The sequence below is a fragment of the Urocampus carinirostris genome, chromosome 1, assembly GCF_059441175.1.
Source record: "Urocampus carinirostris isolate Australia breed hairy pipefish chromosome 1, RoL_Ucar_1.0, whole genome shotgun sequence".
Taxonomy (NCBI): Eukaryota; Metazoa; Chordata; class Actinopteri; order Syngnathiformes; family Syngnathidae; genus Urocampus; species Urocampus carinirostris.
The window spans coordinates 31,416,704-31,433,949 of NC_142349.1; the positions used below are offsets into that span (position 1 = coordinate 31,416,704).

Genomic DNA, 17,246 nt, shown 5'->3' on the forward strand with positions numbered 1-17,246 from the left:
GGAGTATATATCAGATACAGATTTTATTATCTACAAGACAAAGCCGCTGAAGTGAAGCATTTTGGATTTCATTATAAAAGCAGCTAATTGAGCATTAAAGGGAATATTATGACTCGATTTGCTTAATTTATTATGTCAATATATTCTATTATCTCAGGTTTTAACTGCACTATCCTTTTATTCAATGAATTTGAGAAGTGGAAATTGTGGGGATTGAAGTGGGATGGTGGGTCTTGAAATCAGACCAGTTGAGTACAAATTGTTTTTTGGATAGGATACCGCGCGCTCCCCTTGTTGATCCAGGCTTGAATCCGGTGGCTATCCAAAGTTACGCAATAGTGAGCAACCATCCATGTCCCTAGCGGTCTGGCGGTTAGGATGTAATTTTTTTTTACCATGACTGTTTGGTTCGATCCCCGTTGCCACCATTGTTATGTTTTTAAATTTTGTCCCCGTATAAAGCATTCCAGATTGTATGGCGCCCATACTGGTTTTGGGCCGATTTGGAGTTTTTGGGTGTGTCTGGACAATATGAAACTTATACAGATATGGTGTTGTAAACTCCCTTTGCTGAGACAGTTAACACCCCGAAAATGACTCATTCCTCATACAAAGACAATACTGAGTTAGTCCGACTGTACGACAGCCCACACGCGTGTAATTAGTGAGTCTTCCAACACACCTCGACGTCTCTCATTAATCTCACTCCAGCGACGAGACTGCACTGACGTATGGAGCCATGGGAAGCGTGAAACTGGCTGTGAAACTCTTGTCATCTCATATGTTATCGCACTCTCGAGACTGGGGGGATTAAATCATGCCCGCCACAGCCCATCGGTAGCTAATCATGCGGCTAATGATAAATTAAATATTCTATATCTTCCCGTTACAAAAGAACATTAAAGAAGTCTCTATTGAGCTTCTCCCAAAGTCGTTTTTGTTGTGTAAACCCAAAAGGGAGCGTGGATTCAGGTTTTGAGAGAAGCATTGAAGTGGCGGCTCTTGATAGCTGATTAGAGCAAAAACATGAGAGCGGTTTTCCCGCTGCGCCGTTGCGGTGTGAAGTGATCTAAAGGGTCCTGTCAGGGTACGTCACGCTGGCCGGTGTCGCAGTAGCAGATGCTGGTTGAGACGCAGCAGCACGAAACAAACGGTGTGTTCCTGGCAGGCGTTGCCGCAAAAGTGATTTCAACTTAATTAAGAAGGTTGGACATCCAAAGTGCTCACAATTTTCAGTCAGAAAAGCACAGGCGTATGCTGAAAAATGTCATTCAATATGAACCGTGAAATGGGCTAAACAATTAACGTATTTATGTTAATCAGGCTTATTACAAATTAAAAATTGAAGCGACATCATGCAAATTATGTCGCAGAAAACTGTAGTTTTTGAACATGGGTCAGGAACATACAGCTTGCGAGCCAGGTTTGGCTCTTTTCACAAGTTAATCTGGCCCGGCGATAGAATTACAAAATTCAACGCATTAAAGCCGGGAATGCAATACAGTAATCCCTCGCCACTTTGTGCATCTGTTATCAATGGTTCACTGCTTCACGGATTTTAAATTGACTTGAATTGTCATTATTGTCCATGATATCAACGTATTGTGCAATGTGTTCTGAGTAGACAGCACACAGCAATGCTATCACGGGGCAGGGTTAGGGAGGGCTTTGTGTGGTGGGTGGTATATGCTGTCAGCGCTGTCAGTGGTGCAAAAGTAAATGTGTCTGCCACCAAAAACAAACTGCCAAACACGGCAACAGCTAGTATTTCAGCGACCGTAAAAGAAATTCATCGATTAAATCCGATTTTGACAGAAGTCAGAAGAGCGTAAAGTATCACCAACAGGTGCTCTGTGGATTGTGATCGGGTCCGGGCAAAGACTCAGGCAGCGTCGGGCGAGAAGGCAATAGCAAGGCCTACTTTCATGACTAAGCTAGGTTATAACCCTTTCAGGATGACCCTGCAGAGCCTATTTCACCAACCGCAAATTCGTTATCAATGAAACGGACGACCTGGAGCTACAAGTCTTCAGGAATGGCTACATTAGGGCCAGTTGTGATTTAATCATCATAGAGACCTGGCTCAATTCGAAGATACCGGATGCTGGCATAGCCAGCCAATTTCTAAATCGCTTCCTTACATCGAAAGTGGAAGCCCTACAAGTTTGTTGTTCTTCTGTATAATGACAATGAAGGGCATTCGTTCAACTGCAATTCTGTGTTCCTGTTTTTTATTTGTAGATCCATAATTATTATTATGTTGGACTCGTATACTGTATTCTCAATTGGTGAGGACAGAATATCGAGGTAAGCTAGCCCCCTGGTCCATATTAACCGCGATAACTGAGGGATTACTGTACTGTGTTTCTACTATTAGCAGCATTAGCGCTATAATTGGTAAGAATACATTTCTTTACAACTTTTTCTGTGTCTCCTAGCCAATGAGATGCACTAGAATACACATTTCCTGGAAATATTTTCAAGCATAGTTTGTGCAAGTTATGAGATAGATTTATTTCATTTTTCATTTCATTTTCATTTCATTTCATTTCATTTTATTAGATGCCGAATGATAAACTGCGCTTGAAGACTTTTCAGACGAATGTTTGTAGATTTTCAATGTTTGATCTATAATGAAAGGGGATGGAGGACTCATAATGACCTCTCAATTCGCAAGCTTACAACTGTGACCACATCACATGCTAAAGGTAATTAATTTAGCATCCTTCTTATTTGCAGTATATACTTACTTTTTTTATGAAAGAACTCTGCTGACACCTTTGTTTCAAAACCATTATTCACAATAATGACAATAAAAATGAACCCCTCAAGTAACTGCGAAAGGGAGACATTATAAGTGGCTTATTTGTTCATACAAGATCTAGGCTAGGCACTGGCATTATTATTATTTCTTGAGTTTTCTTATGTCACACAGTTAAACACAATGTCCTAAAGAATTTGCCGTTGTCTGGAGAGCACGTTTGGTGGTGTTGTTGAATTTTGTTTTAAAAATATGGTGCAGCTCTCAAAAAATGAAGAACTCAAAGAATTTTTCTTCAATGGCTTTTTGAGTCAAAAACGTTTAATCAGAATAAATAGAGTAAAGGCATTCAAGATACAATCCTCATTTTGGCAAAATTATCTTTTAAAGAGACATTGTGTATTATTTAACACACCCTAGTGGTAAAAAGAAATATGAAAAAATACACAAACCTGCATTTCTTTTAAATAATCCATAAAATACTATGACCCTGACTTAAAGGGAGCTGACATAATTATATGCTATCTTTCTGCAATGGGTAACCAAAAAACCTCAATAAAGGCTGGGCAAATATTGAGAAAATTGTGTGGTTTGGTTATAGTCTGTATTCCTCCTTGCGGATTTTATTACTCATTTTTGGTTGCACTACACCACACAGCGACCTATAGTGGTCAAATACACTCAGTACCTCTGACATACATTATCAAACCTACTTTTGTTCTTCATAATTTGAAAAGTGTAATGAGTCTTTCTGCCATGGATACAAATAAAATATATAAATGAGGGGAGCCGCTTCCATTTGCATTGAGATAACTGTGTACCCTTCTGCACCGCGCACAACAGTGTTTTTAGATTTTTATGTTTATTCAGCTTTATTTATTGGCTCTCTTAACCGCCAATTTAGATATAAAATATTCAGATTATTTGTAATATTGATAACTTTTAAGTTAAATATTCGAGCCTCCAAGATAAAAAAAAATCCAAACAACATGAAAATAATAATAGTCAATCCTTTATGTATTATTGAGAATGTTGTTGTGGCAATAAGAACTGAAAGAGGATTTCTCTTAAACGAACACAGATCTTTTTTCCCTCATATGCAGTGAATCAAACCTTTCAACAATCAAATTTGAAGAGACATCCTTTGCTCAAAGAGGAAAAGAAAAGACGACACACGGAATCGCTGCAGAATTAAGTCAGATTAATCCTCTGGGCTAAACTAAACATCTCAATTACCCCTGCGTGAAGTTGAAATAGTCTACGCATAAAAACTCTCTAAAGAGCCAACATTTAGATCGACTGTTACCTAGGACGAACTCCCGCTGAGCTCGGGTTTGATGGTGAATTTCAAAAAACGCTTGAAAAAAAAATAAATGCGTCGACTTCTTCTCGATTTCCACATGACAATCGTACACCACATGTGGGGCCGTGCTAACGCCTGCAGGGAATGGAGCGAGGGCCAAGCAGATGCATCCAAAGGGCCTCGCCGCTCAAAGGTGATGGATGCCGCGCTACTCGGTGGGGCCCTGTGAAGTGCATCTGCGAAAGCAGACAAACCGGGAGGAGAGCTTGATGAATTGGGTCACACGAAGCGAGCGATTCGGGGTAATGTGGTGAAGACGCTGGAGGAATACAGTTGGGTGGTTGCACGTGTCCACAACGGAGAAAGAGCTCAGCTAACACAACTTGTTTTTTTTCTTTGGATTTCATTTTTCAAGCAAGTGTCCATGATTTTGGCATGAGAAAAGAAGATGAGGAAGGTCTCATGTGAAAAAAAGAATGTTCAACTAATCTGTATTCAAGCACCTACTTTTACCAGAAAACCCATATAACAACACACACCAACAAAGCAAATCACACCGATACAGTTTGAGAATGAAATACAATCTTACATGATTGCCTGTATAGCTTTTTCAACACATTGTAAGGGCAATTTTTCGACAGCCAGGCTACACTTTGCAAAACGACTCAAAACTGAAAAATGTGCACTTCTTTCAACAAATGTATGCAGATACTACCTTCAGGAACTGCAATGTAACTCAGTACAGCAATAATTTGGGTTCTAGCTGTTAAAGTGTGTTCCTAGATGCTTGTGTTTTTAGATTTTTCTAATCACAGGGTCTGACTTTTTTTTTTTTTTTTTTTTTTTTTTTTTTACAGTTTTGGCATCCAGCTTCACCTTGACAAAAACCCAGCTCATAACTAAAACATTTGCTAATCCTCCAACAAGTTTCTGTCAGGACTTCTAATGAAACTCATATTTTTTTCTGCTCTTGAGAAAAGTATTTATTATGACTTTGGCATCCAGGCTACACTTTACAAAACAGTTAAAAGTGCTGTCCGGAATCTAAAAATGTTCTACTTGCTGAGTTCATCTCCTGGCTTGAGTCATCATTGCAGCCTCTGTCAAGGTCCGTGTGTGATGCGCGCAAGTACATGCATTTATTTGATGCGTTCAAATAACCTCTTATTTTTAAATATTTTTTGGGAGTTTAGGTTGGCGTTTGGACTGCATTCTCAGTGACAAAAAACTGATAGCAATCATGAAACCCCTCTAAACAACCCCCTTCCTTCCCTACCTCCTTCTTTATCTGATTCCTAATGTGTTGTGTATCCCGAACAGCTATGATGAAAGTAAGATGAAAGCAGATGGTAAAGGCTCTTTGAACTCAGTTGGACATTGTTACACATACTTAATTGAGAAAATATTCTATTTTCAATTTTTTACGACTCTTCAAACGACTGAAAAGTAAAAACTCTTTATACGGGGACTCTTTGAAAAGTAAATACTTTTTTTAACATATTTCTGCTGAAACTGGCTTCAGGGTGTGTAATTCTGCCTGCTAAAAACTAGAAGTCTGGTTAACTTGCTGTACTGACCAGTAGATCAACAATTAATGTGTTTCCGACACAGGTAAAAGTGCGTTAACAAACTAGCACAGTGGGGTTATCCTGTGAAATGGCTCTGTTCTCGCTTGTCCACACACATTCCGTTTAACTGGTGCCCGAAAGGTTAATTGGATAAGAGGGTTGATTTTCCTTGTGAAAGGGATGTGCTTAATAGGTTGCTAGAGACAGTCAGCACACACAAAATATAGAAACGATAGCATGTGACTGTAACCAGGAGGAAAAATACCGTGGACAGAATTGGGGTTGTTGGTTATGCGATGTTGTGAGCACACAACCCCGTTCCACATTGTGTTTACCTTCTTTGTTTCATTAATTAATAAAATAACACGCCTATTGAGTGCACGCCTGGCTTAAAATGGGATGTGCCTGTTGGCGTCTTTCTGCTGGAGTTGACACAATTTTATAAAACGCCTCACAGGTACTAATCGGTTCAACTCCACAACTTCTAATGTTGAATAAAACAACAAAAACAGGTGTGAGTGGACTCTTCTCTTTAGAATAATAACGTGTTTAAATTCAGAGTGATTGTGTCTTTAGTAATGTCTGTCATTCTAATGGTTTTGGCCTTCTTACCATTCAGGCTGATTCAAAAAGTTAACATCTCCACAGCAGGGTCAAGAGTGTACTGCAGTTATACTGCAGTACTTTGAAAACAAGCAGTAGAGGTGCTGACATTTTCGTATACGCATTAGTAAAGAAATGTGTTCTTGGCCTGGATAAAGTTATCCATAATACACAATGTCTACCATGTGATCTCAAGGTCTTTGAATCATGTACTATTCTCAGAACTGACCTAATTGGGAGTAATTAGAGTTTGCGGAAGACGAGAAGGTGAGTGTGAGAACACAATGAGAAAGCCCTTTTACCTTGGCAAAGATAAGACGACAGGCGAGATTTGAGAGCAGATAAATCTTGTCGACAGCGCATGCTGTGCTTAGTCGATATGGAGTGTGGTCTTTCTTCCCCACTAAGATGTGGAGCTCCACAGCCAAATATTTAGAGAGATGGATGATTATTTCTCGGATGCCAACTGGCATGAAGGGAGTTGAGATGAAGGTCACCTTGAATCATTTCTGGCTCAGAGGCAAGGCAGCAGGAAATCACCCTGTTTAAGGTCCATTGCTGATGATTTTGTGTTTGTGGAACAAAGGCAAGGGCCTGATAAGGGGAAGCCAGCAGGGTTGGCCCTCCATGCCACTACACATGGCCAAAAAGAACACAACATAAACGCACACAGAATGACCACAGATTGTCGCAGCACTTTGAGACATATGGCTTGGCGACTCATGCCTCCAAGCTAATTGGGTCTTAATGAATCCCTGCTTTGGCATGTTACATGTCCCTTGTGTTGGTTTGTGACATTGATGCATCTGAGATGTATGTTGAAGGTGAAGCAGGCTGCGACTCAGGCTGGCCCTACTCTAAATACTTTTACCCACCAAATATTGCAAGACAGCGGACAGAGCAGAGGTAAATTAAGGCCTAAATCAATCAAGCCCGACCCAACTTTACCGAGCCTGAACCAAACCCGAAATGTCGTATTTTATTTGTGAGGACTTAGGAGTACCCCACGACCTACTGAGGATTAGCGGTGCAAATAATCGATGGATGGATAAACTTAGGAGGAGAAGAAGTGATTTACGACAACCAATTAAAGCATGTTTTTTGTAACCAAGTTAAACAAGGCTGTATAAATGTTTGCATCTTTTATATGTCTGTTCATCCAGAGGTTAAAAAAACCTGCAATGTTCCATCATTGATGGATTTCTTTAAGAGTTGAGTGGAACATTTTAAGGCTGTCTGTCATAGACAATGGCAGCAGTACATCCTTAAGATTAACTTTAAGTGAGGGACAGAGCGACAAAAAGAACAATGACAGGTGGATCATAAAATAAAAAAGGCAACGAGAGAGAAAAACAAACTGCCCCTGCAAAAGCTGGCGAGTGCAGACCACAGGGACCCAAGCTTTAGAAGTCAGTCACAACTTTTTTGCTGTCTAAAAAGTAATACCAAGCTAACTATGGTTAGGAAGTTATTCTTTTTTTGTTAGAAATGTGGCAGAAAACGTTATAGCCTCATGTGGTGCACATCACGTGTCACATAATTTGAGATTTCTTGACCTGCAATGCATGTTTTTCCAAATAATTTAATGTAGTGAAACTGTTTTTTGTACAAAACGTGATGAATACTTTCCATTTGCATTAGATAATATCCATGGTGCCTGAAATGTTGGGAACATTGACTTATTATGGTTATTTCATGTCCAGGTTCATGTCCCTATGCCATAACACAGTGGGCCATTTAATTTCGATTGTGCAATAACATTTATCATGTCCTACTCCTCTTTGTATCATCAGTAAGGGTGGGTGATACAGGGATTTTGGTATCAATTCGATCCTTTGAAGCGCAGGGTATTATCTATCAAATCAGAGCAAATACCCACTCTTTGTTCTACAATGTCATGATCATTAAATCACTGAACCCTTAGCCCCCTGAATTAGTGTACGATTACGATAAAAACAGCACAAAGATTTTAGACACTGAAAATGTTGTTTTTTTACAAATAACTACATAAAAACTTTAACAGTATAAAAATAAACATTACTCTTTAGAATTACACTTTTTAAGAACAAAAGTCAAAAGAGTCGAACCAAAATAAAGCAGTAATGTTACGAAAGTGCAAATATAACAAAGTCAATATGACAACTAAAATTACTATGGCACAATATTTTAAAAATGAAGTCAAGTGCAAATAGTGTAAAGAACACTATATAGAAACATTTAACAGTTAATAAATAACTTCTACCACAACATCTGTTTCAGAATAGAGGTCAAATGTCAAATCAAAAAAGCGTAAACGTAACAAAACTATATAACAATGTTAACAAGACAATTAGAATACTGTCCATTGCATCATATTTTAAAATTAAGTCAGGAGTGCAAATAAAGTGTAAACACAATAACATCAGATTTCAAAAAACATTATTTATGGATAACCTTACGACACACTAACAATATTACCAGAGCGATAGTTGTTATGGTTATTCAGTATTGATCCCAATACAATAATATAGATCGGTTACAATCACTAGCTCAGTGTTAATAATATTGATATTCGGATCTGTCCGCCCACCCTTACTCATCAGGTTGGCCACATTTTATGAATTTAAGAAAAGAAACGAATGTCTCCAAGTTTTTTTTTTTCAATTCTATAAGACCACTTCACTGTGACTAAATTAATTGCCGTTTTCTCTCATAACAACACATAACCTTGTATGTTTAAGGGACAGTGTGTATTATTTAGCACCTCCTAGTGGTAACAGACTTCATTTGAAAAAAAAAAATATATATATTAATATAAATGAGTTTTCACCCTCTTTTCTTTTTTCTTTTAGTTTTTCATATATTTACCTGCGTTTCCCCCTTTTTCCTCTTACTTTCTATCCTTTTTTCCTTTTTTGAGAAAAGCTAGGCGAAAAAAGAGCAAATAAGATATTGTTTTGGTCACTTTGAATCACCATTGTTCGTATTCTTCCTTGCGCTTTTTAGCACTAATTTTCAATTGCATGTCATTCATATACATAGATGGGTCAAATATTACACACCGTATCTTTAAGTAGGTCTTCTCAGGAGGTTTTTTTTTTTTTTTTTTTTTTTTTACTTAGAATTTTTAAAACGTAATTTTCTGCCATTGTTGTATTATCTACTTAGGAGGGACCAATCATGTACATGAACACAGCTCCAACACACTTCCCCTCTTTGCCCCACTAACACAGCATGTGCGGAAATCACCGTTCCACAAAAAGCGTCTTTCAGCACAATCTCCGCTTCTTTTGTTCGAAAGTGGCAAACCCAATCACCTCTGACCTGCCTTTGCCAAGGGGCCACATCTTCATTAATAAATGAAAGATCTGATAAGGCCAACGGCAAAATGTGAAATCTGGCACAGGCTTGCAAGCTTATTAAAGCTCTCTCAATAAAAGATTCAGGTCACGTCGGAAACTGCGTCAAATACGAACACTCTACAACAACGTTGGCGTACCCTTGTTAGTCAAACACAAGCTCGGAAAGTAACTCATTCGAGACGAGCGTCACACAAATATCGATCCGAAGGGGCACGGAGGCAGCATCGTGAGAGGATTTCTGTCAAATGGGGCTCAAGAGGATGATAGGTTGCGGCACAACGTCTTATATAATTGACCAGTTAGATACTTGTTAATCTTGAAATCTGTGTCTTTTTTTTTCAGCCAGGGTTGTAACGATATATGTAGTTGTGTTAATCCGTTTTGAGCCTGCACATTTGGTTCACTACACTAAATATGATAAGTATATTTTCTTCTCGATATTTCATTAAAGCAAGGCTGAGTACTTATTTGGAGTAGTGGGCCGCATTTGGTTATGGCAGTGCTTTTCATTTATTTTCTGTCACGCCCCCCTCGGAAGAAGAAATTCTCTCGCGCCCTGACATATTTTTAGTAGTATTTTTGCAGTTAGATTTTAGTAATATTTCTGTGGTATTTCTGCAGAGGGATTTGGGTAGTATTTTCTTGGAACTATTTCTGTAGCATTATGGAAGTTGTACTTTTGTTTTATTTCTGTTGTAATATTTTTGTAGTAGTGTTTTTGTATTATTGTATTACTGTCGTATTATTTTGTAGGAATTCTATAGTTTTTTTATTAAGTTCCTGTTTTTAAGCACTAATTTCTATATTCAGTTTTGTTGTCATTTTGTAATATTTTTGTAGTATTTTCTGTGCAATATTTTTGTAGTAGACACGCAAAAAGAAAATTGAGACAAAAAAACAACGTTTTTTATGAATCGTACTTTGTTTACTATTATATATATTCTCATTATATTTTGACCATTTTCATTTGTCGGCCTGGATAAAACAAGCCTGATGGGCATGTGGCTCGCGGGCAGTAGTTGCCCACCCCTGCATAAGAGGGTGGTTATGCGCTCCAGAAGTACATTGTCCTGTAGAGAATTTCCCCACAAACACTACTAAGTGCAAGGAACAACGCAAGCTGGCGAGTCGAGCTAACATTAGCTGGCACCGAAATCTGACAAATATCAATTTTATTATATAAACATGCCCTGAATTGTAGCCAACTCCATTTAAAAATAATATTTTAAATTTTAAATGTTTTTTGAAATATTTAAAAAAAAAAAAAAATTAAATGGCGTTGCAATTGTGTGTGACATAAAAGTGCTACCAAACGGAATTTGTGTCGTCTCAGGATTGATAGTACAACTATGCCGTTATTTATTCATGGAGTATAATCGTAATTGAATTTCTAACAGTTTCACAGTCCCATCTAAAATGTTTCTATATTGACACTTTCGGTCTTATGGGGTTAGTGCAGTTTCGAGTTCATGTCTTATCCAGTTCGCCTGTTTGGTTCTTTCTCTCCCTGATTTTTGCCTATCAATTCTTTCAACACTGAGTGTATTTTCCAAGTATCTCTGGTTTGTTGTGTATGTGAAGCTGAATTACTCCCTCTTCCCCTCATTTGTACTCATTACTATAGCAAAGCGTGCTCACAATGAGGGTGAAAAACAGTCTAAATCCTTCTCAAAGCGTAGAGTAAGTTTGAAAAGTTATAGGCCTGATCCCTGTTTCACAAAGTCTGCTCTGGAGCGCCATAGCGCCTCTTTAGCCCCACCCCTTTGACATTTCCGACACGCAGGAAACAATTGTGGGAGAGTGAATGGGATTATGAGGTGTTTTGTTTTGGAAGTAAAATTTCTACAGAGGAACAAGTAAAAGCACAAAGGAGCAGGAGATGTGATTGTGGGGAACACCAGGATGAATAAAAAAGGGGTTAAGAGTAGTCTTGATGCATATATATTTATTTTGCCAATTAAACACTTCAGTTTATTGTTGTTTCAATGGTACTGCTTGAGGTAAGTGAAATCAAAAAAAGGGGGAATGGTATGGACAAGTGTCACGTGAGTCCTTTGTCATCAGTTTGCGTCCCGATTTGCGCCAGGTTTGTCGGTTATTTTGTACCCCGTTTTTAGACCATCTGTTTTTGTTCTTAGGACTTGTTTGTTACTTTGCGTATTGCATCTTTTTTGAGTTCGATATCTCCTCATAGCCGTGCCCTCGCACACCCGAAGCCATTTCCAGCTGCGCCGTATTCAACTCTCCTTCAAATTGTTTACGGCATGTGTTTTAGGATCTTGTGATCATTCAAAAAGGCGACAACCACAGTCAAATAGCGATTACGACGACAAGCATATATTTACTATGCGCTGAAAGAAACGGCAAATGAGGGTCGCATTGCGTAAATGCCCTACATTTTGATACGAGAGCGCCAGAGAAATTTTGACATCCCAACAATGAACCATACTATTGAGACAATGGGGCCATATTGCAACACAGATACGATAGTTTTATTAGGTTGTCATCTGTGGTTGCCATGAACAAACCAAATTGCATTTGCTAGACATCGTTCCCCTAGGAAGTAAGGAGACTCCACTGACCTGACAATTACCATGATGATGCAGAAATAACTGTAGCGCTGAAGATAGATAATTTCTAACACTGTTCAATTTGGAGGTATAAATGAATGACTTAATTTGTAGATTAAAAAGTTGCAATAATTTTAGTTAAAAGTAAATATTGAATAAAGTACCATCAAACCACCGATTTTGCTCCTCTTAAGTATTAATTGAATAATATTAGCAAAAAGATTGCCAACATTTTTCTCTTGATAATAGTCATACATTGTTTGGGACGTCATCGCGTTTCCATTGCATTTAGAGCACATGAATTGTGTAAAATGGCTGCTCGCCAATTTTTTTTTAAAGAATTTGGTCATCGAGCGCCAAAATGATCTAACATGTTTGATACTCGAAAAGAGGGGGCTTGGAGGAGTAGGTCTTTTGGAAGAGATGACATTTTTCTTATCTGAGAGCCCTACTCCCAGTTTTCCTTGCAAGTTCAAAATCCATTAATTGTCATGATTTGCCAATTGCTCTCACCTGCACTCACTCGTTTAGTCTTCTGTTCGTTTCCTGATTGGTTCCCCTCCTATTTAAACACGTCTTTCTCATTCACTCCTGGTCAGTCCCTCTGCGAACCTCAGTGGATGCATAGCAAGCACTTTTGATTCTTGCTCCCGTTTTGATCCCGACCTATTTCCAGTACAGTAATCCCTCGGTTATCGCGGTTAATGGGGACCAAAACCACGCACAAAAAGTGAAAATCTGCGAAGTAGCCCCGCCCCTTCAAAAATGCTTTAAAAAAAAAAAAAAAAAATATATATATATATATATATATATATATATATATATATATATATTAATAATTTTTTAAAATTATTATTATTATTTTATTTTATCATTGTTATTTTTTAGACCCGCGAAGCTCTGAACCCGCAAACGTGGAACCACGAAGTAGCTAGGTCCCACTGTATCGCTCCCCGATCCAAGCTCCGTTCTCCTGTCCTGGATACCGGAATCCTGATTCTGTTTCCTGTATCGATCCCCGATCCAAGCTCCATTCTCCTGTCCCAGCTACCCATATCCTGATTCTGTTTCCTGTATCGCTCCCCGATCCCTGACTTCCCACTCGTCCCGGCTACCCAACTTGTTCCGATCTCCAATCATGCTACGTCTCCCGTCCCGGCTGCCCGACTTATTCCGATCACCGACCACGCTTCGTTTGCGAGGGCTTCCCACTCCACCTGCCCAGGGAGCACCAGATTGCTATCTTTTTCCTCTCGCCCTCACCCCCCCGATCCGTCAATGAAGCATTGTCTGAAACGTTACGCAGTTGGGTCCCCTGCTTGTACCGGTCAAGAGATAGATGTCTTCTCGTCTTATTTTGAGTGTCTGCTAAAGTTTAAATGTATTAAGTTCTGATACACCAACAGCATATAGTAATATTTTATATTATGGAGAATCTCTGCGACAACAACCAAACACCTTGCAAGATTAACAGAAAGGTCCTCTTGTGTAGTATTTCCTCTCCCAACAGGTTCTTCTGGGAAAATAAAACTATATTCCCTGTATATGTTGTAATTATATGTATGTGCTTCAAAAGTGTGTGATGACCCAAAATCAAGACCTTATTTTGCTATTTAGTCCATAATTTTAGTGTCTAAGTGGAAAAGCCATTACGGTCTTAATCGGGTAAAATACAACTCCCAAAACGCTCTCAGCTTTTTCTGTGAACAGCTAAATTAAGAGCCGTGTTTCCAATGGGAAAGCCGACAAAGACCTTCTTACTGAAAAAGTGATGCTCTCTAGTGTTCTATTCATTCTTGCCAGGAGCTCCACAAATCACACCGATCTGCAAAGTACAGGCTTGGACAACAACAAAAAATGTGCGCATGTTTGTGTCCTGATGGGGAGTTCACACTGGTCTAATTGTCCATCCAATAAAGGCGAGAGGCCAGCTTAAGATTCTTTGCAAAACATTCTCTGTAAGGAGATTACTTTTGTTGACAGTTTGGCTCCTGGCCTGAAATCTCTTTACCGTATTGTCAAGTTTGACATCAACCTTGTCTTAATATTTTTATCTCGTGTTATTTCTCACCAAACCGCAGAAATTTTGCTTTTTATTCTCTTTTGTATTTTTGGTAGATGTCCACAGTAAATGCCAAGACCGAGTTCCAGTCTCTTCATTGTGCTCTCAAGCACAAACATTGTGGTGATGGACATATGGTCCAGTAATGAATTGTGCATTTCAACTGGTCGTTCTGCCACACATTGAGTTTTTGTCCTGAGGGCAAAGTGAGGCATGTTAAGATAACATCTATCATCACAACCAATATCAGGGCATTGTTCATCTAGTCATGAACATTGGAGCATATGTTTTACTTTTGAGTTTGTACAACTATGAGAACAGGCTTACCTTTTGTATTGATTCACAGTGTTATTAATGTAATCGATGTTCCTAACTGAAGAAGAGAGGTGTCTATTTTCTGACAAAATGGCAAGAAGCTTTAGTGTCTTCAAAATGGAAAACAATTCTATATTCATCCATCAATTTTCCATTGTTTTGCGGGGGTGCTGGAGCCCATCCCAGTTATCTTCAGTTGTCAGGGAACACCATGAACTGATTGCAATTATATATCCAAAAGCAGAATTTTTATTTAGGACTGATCTTACATCCACGCTGGACTGTGTTACATAACCTCTTCAGACCATAGCACATGATGAGTGTGAATTAAAAAAAATGATTTTATAAAGCACAAATGTGTATTTAGTTCCCCAATATATAATATGAATACCTAAATATCTTAAAGAAATCAACATGAATGTGTTCAAATGACTACACAGATATTTGATTTTGTTTAGTTAATGTATTTGTGGCTGTGGTGAGAAACGCCCGGCAGCGACTCTACTTCCTGATGGTTCTTAGGAGAAATAACCTGGAACCGGACCTGCTGGTGTCCTTCAACACAGCCACAGTAGAAAGCATTCTGGCCTATGGCATTACCGTCTGGTATGCTGGGAGCACAGCAGCGGAAAAGTAATACATACAGAGAGTATACAATACTAGTCAGAAGATCATCGGCTGCTCTCTGCCCAGTCTAGAGGACATTGCTGACTTGCGATACAGTAGCAGAGCCATGAATATTATAAAAGACGCTTCCAAACCCGGCCACCACCTCTTTGACCCATTGTCCTCTGGTAGGCGCTACAGGTCCCTCAAAATAAGGTTAAACAAGTTCAGAGACAGCTTCTTCTCCAGGGCCATCACCACCCTAAATGAGTACACAAAACTGATAACATATGTTGCGACTTTTAGGGTTTTACTTTTTGTAATGAAACTATGAAAATTTACAAAATACTTTTGCAAGAAGCTGTGAAAATGTATACTATTGCACTAAACTGTAAAAATATATACCTTGTGACTTATTTAGTTTTTTTAATCTGCTAAATGTTATTGAATTTCTTTTCATTGCACTATTGCAACAATGCACTATTTATCTTCTTCAAGAATATTGCACTATTATTACATCTTAGAATGAGTCTCTTAGCACTACGTTGTGAATATTTTTTTGGGCTTTTATGATATGTATGTTTATCCTGGAGTGCCATGTCCAATCTATTTGCATACAGTGTTTCACGATATTGATATGGATGACAATTATCTAGCTTTCTATATACCAAAGCCATATCCCCTTAGTGGCAGGTGGCTTGAGTCAAGTACACATTCACATTCACCAAACATTCAATTTCCTTCCAAACCCAACACCAAACATTAAGCAACCAGCAAAACATTAAAGACAATTCAATTCCATGAAATTCAATACCAAGGGGAATATCTTCCGCAAATTCAAAACCCTTTTAGTTAAACAGTCTTAATCCTAATACATTGGCAATGAATGAATGAATGAAAGAATGAATGAATGAATTGTTTAATTAAATTAATGTTCTAACCCAGTGGTTTGGCAACCTCTTCTGGACCATGGGCTAACTTTTGGGATTAGAAATAACTTTATCGACATTCAAGGTATTTTGACCATGGAATGTCAACATTTTTAAGGGGTTATAACTGTTTTTTTCTGATTGTTTTACTTCCATTCCCCTTCAAAATGTTCAGAGGGACCATAGCTACTGTATGTGAACATATATACTTTGCTTTAGATGCCCTTTGTAGTATTTTTTCCAATTCTTTTTCTATGACAACTCATCAAAGCTATCAGAAAAACAATATTTGTAAACATACCTCCCGAGGGTTAATGTCTCGACTTTTATCGTGACCTAATAACATTGTTAATACAACAACAACAACAACAACAACAACAACAATAATAATAATAATAACAATAATAATAAGCCCAAATCCCTTGTGTAAATATTAGACCCCTAGGGATATAAATTGCATATTAAACAGCATTAAATTTGATCTCAACTGCATGTATACACAAATAAATGAAAGCCAAAAATAAGCGCGGTCCTGTGGTTGGCTGTTCTATGCTATTTGACATGAGACTATGGCAGCATTTAGGAATCTATGGCTCACAAGCCAGTGATGACTCTTTTCATGGGCGCATCTGGTTTGGAGATAAAATATGACCCGGGCTCATTTGTGTCATTCAGATTTTAGTAAACGTGAAACCGAGGCAACACTTGAATTGTGTGGGTTTGATCCAGAAATGTATATTACGGTCTTAACTACAGTTTACAGTCACACTCAGTATATGGAAGCTCATTAATTCACAGAACAAACAGTAATCACCAGAAAATGCCAGTCAGAGCAATCCTTCTCCCCCTCTCTCTCTCTCTCTCTCTCTCTCTCTCGCCTAGTTCTCTGCGCTGAAAGTAAATACATCAGTATATTTAATATTTAAATATTAAAAGTTATGTATTTTTTGATATGGGACACAGGCTTTAGAATTATGAATTCATAGATTTTCTCAAATCATAGTACTTGACACTGTGAATCAGAATGCGCTGAAAAATCTGCTTTTGTCTGGAGAACAGGTTTGGTGGTTAGGTTGACTTTTGTCTCAAAAATATATTATAGTAATATTTCTTGACCAATACTTTCTAATATACACTCAAAATTAAAAATATTTCCCAACATCACCGACTGTGCCATGTATATCTCGT

At 38.3% G+C, this 17,246-nt stretch overlaps 1 protein-coding gene across 5 annotated transcripts in view; it reads right to left on the bottom strand.

The window, feature by feature from the left end:
• The window catches only part of dab1b (DAB adaptor protein 1b), a 74,263-nt gene that overhangs the window by 55,995 nt on the left and 1,022 nt on the right, over positions 1 to 17,246 (bottom strand). The window lies entirely within an intron of this gene.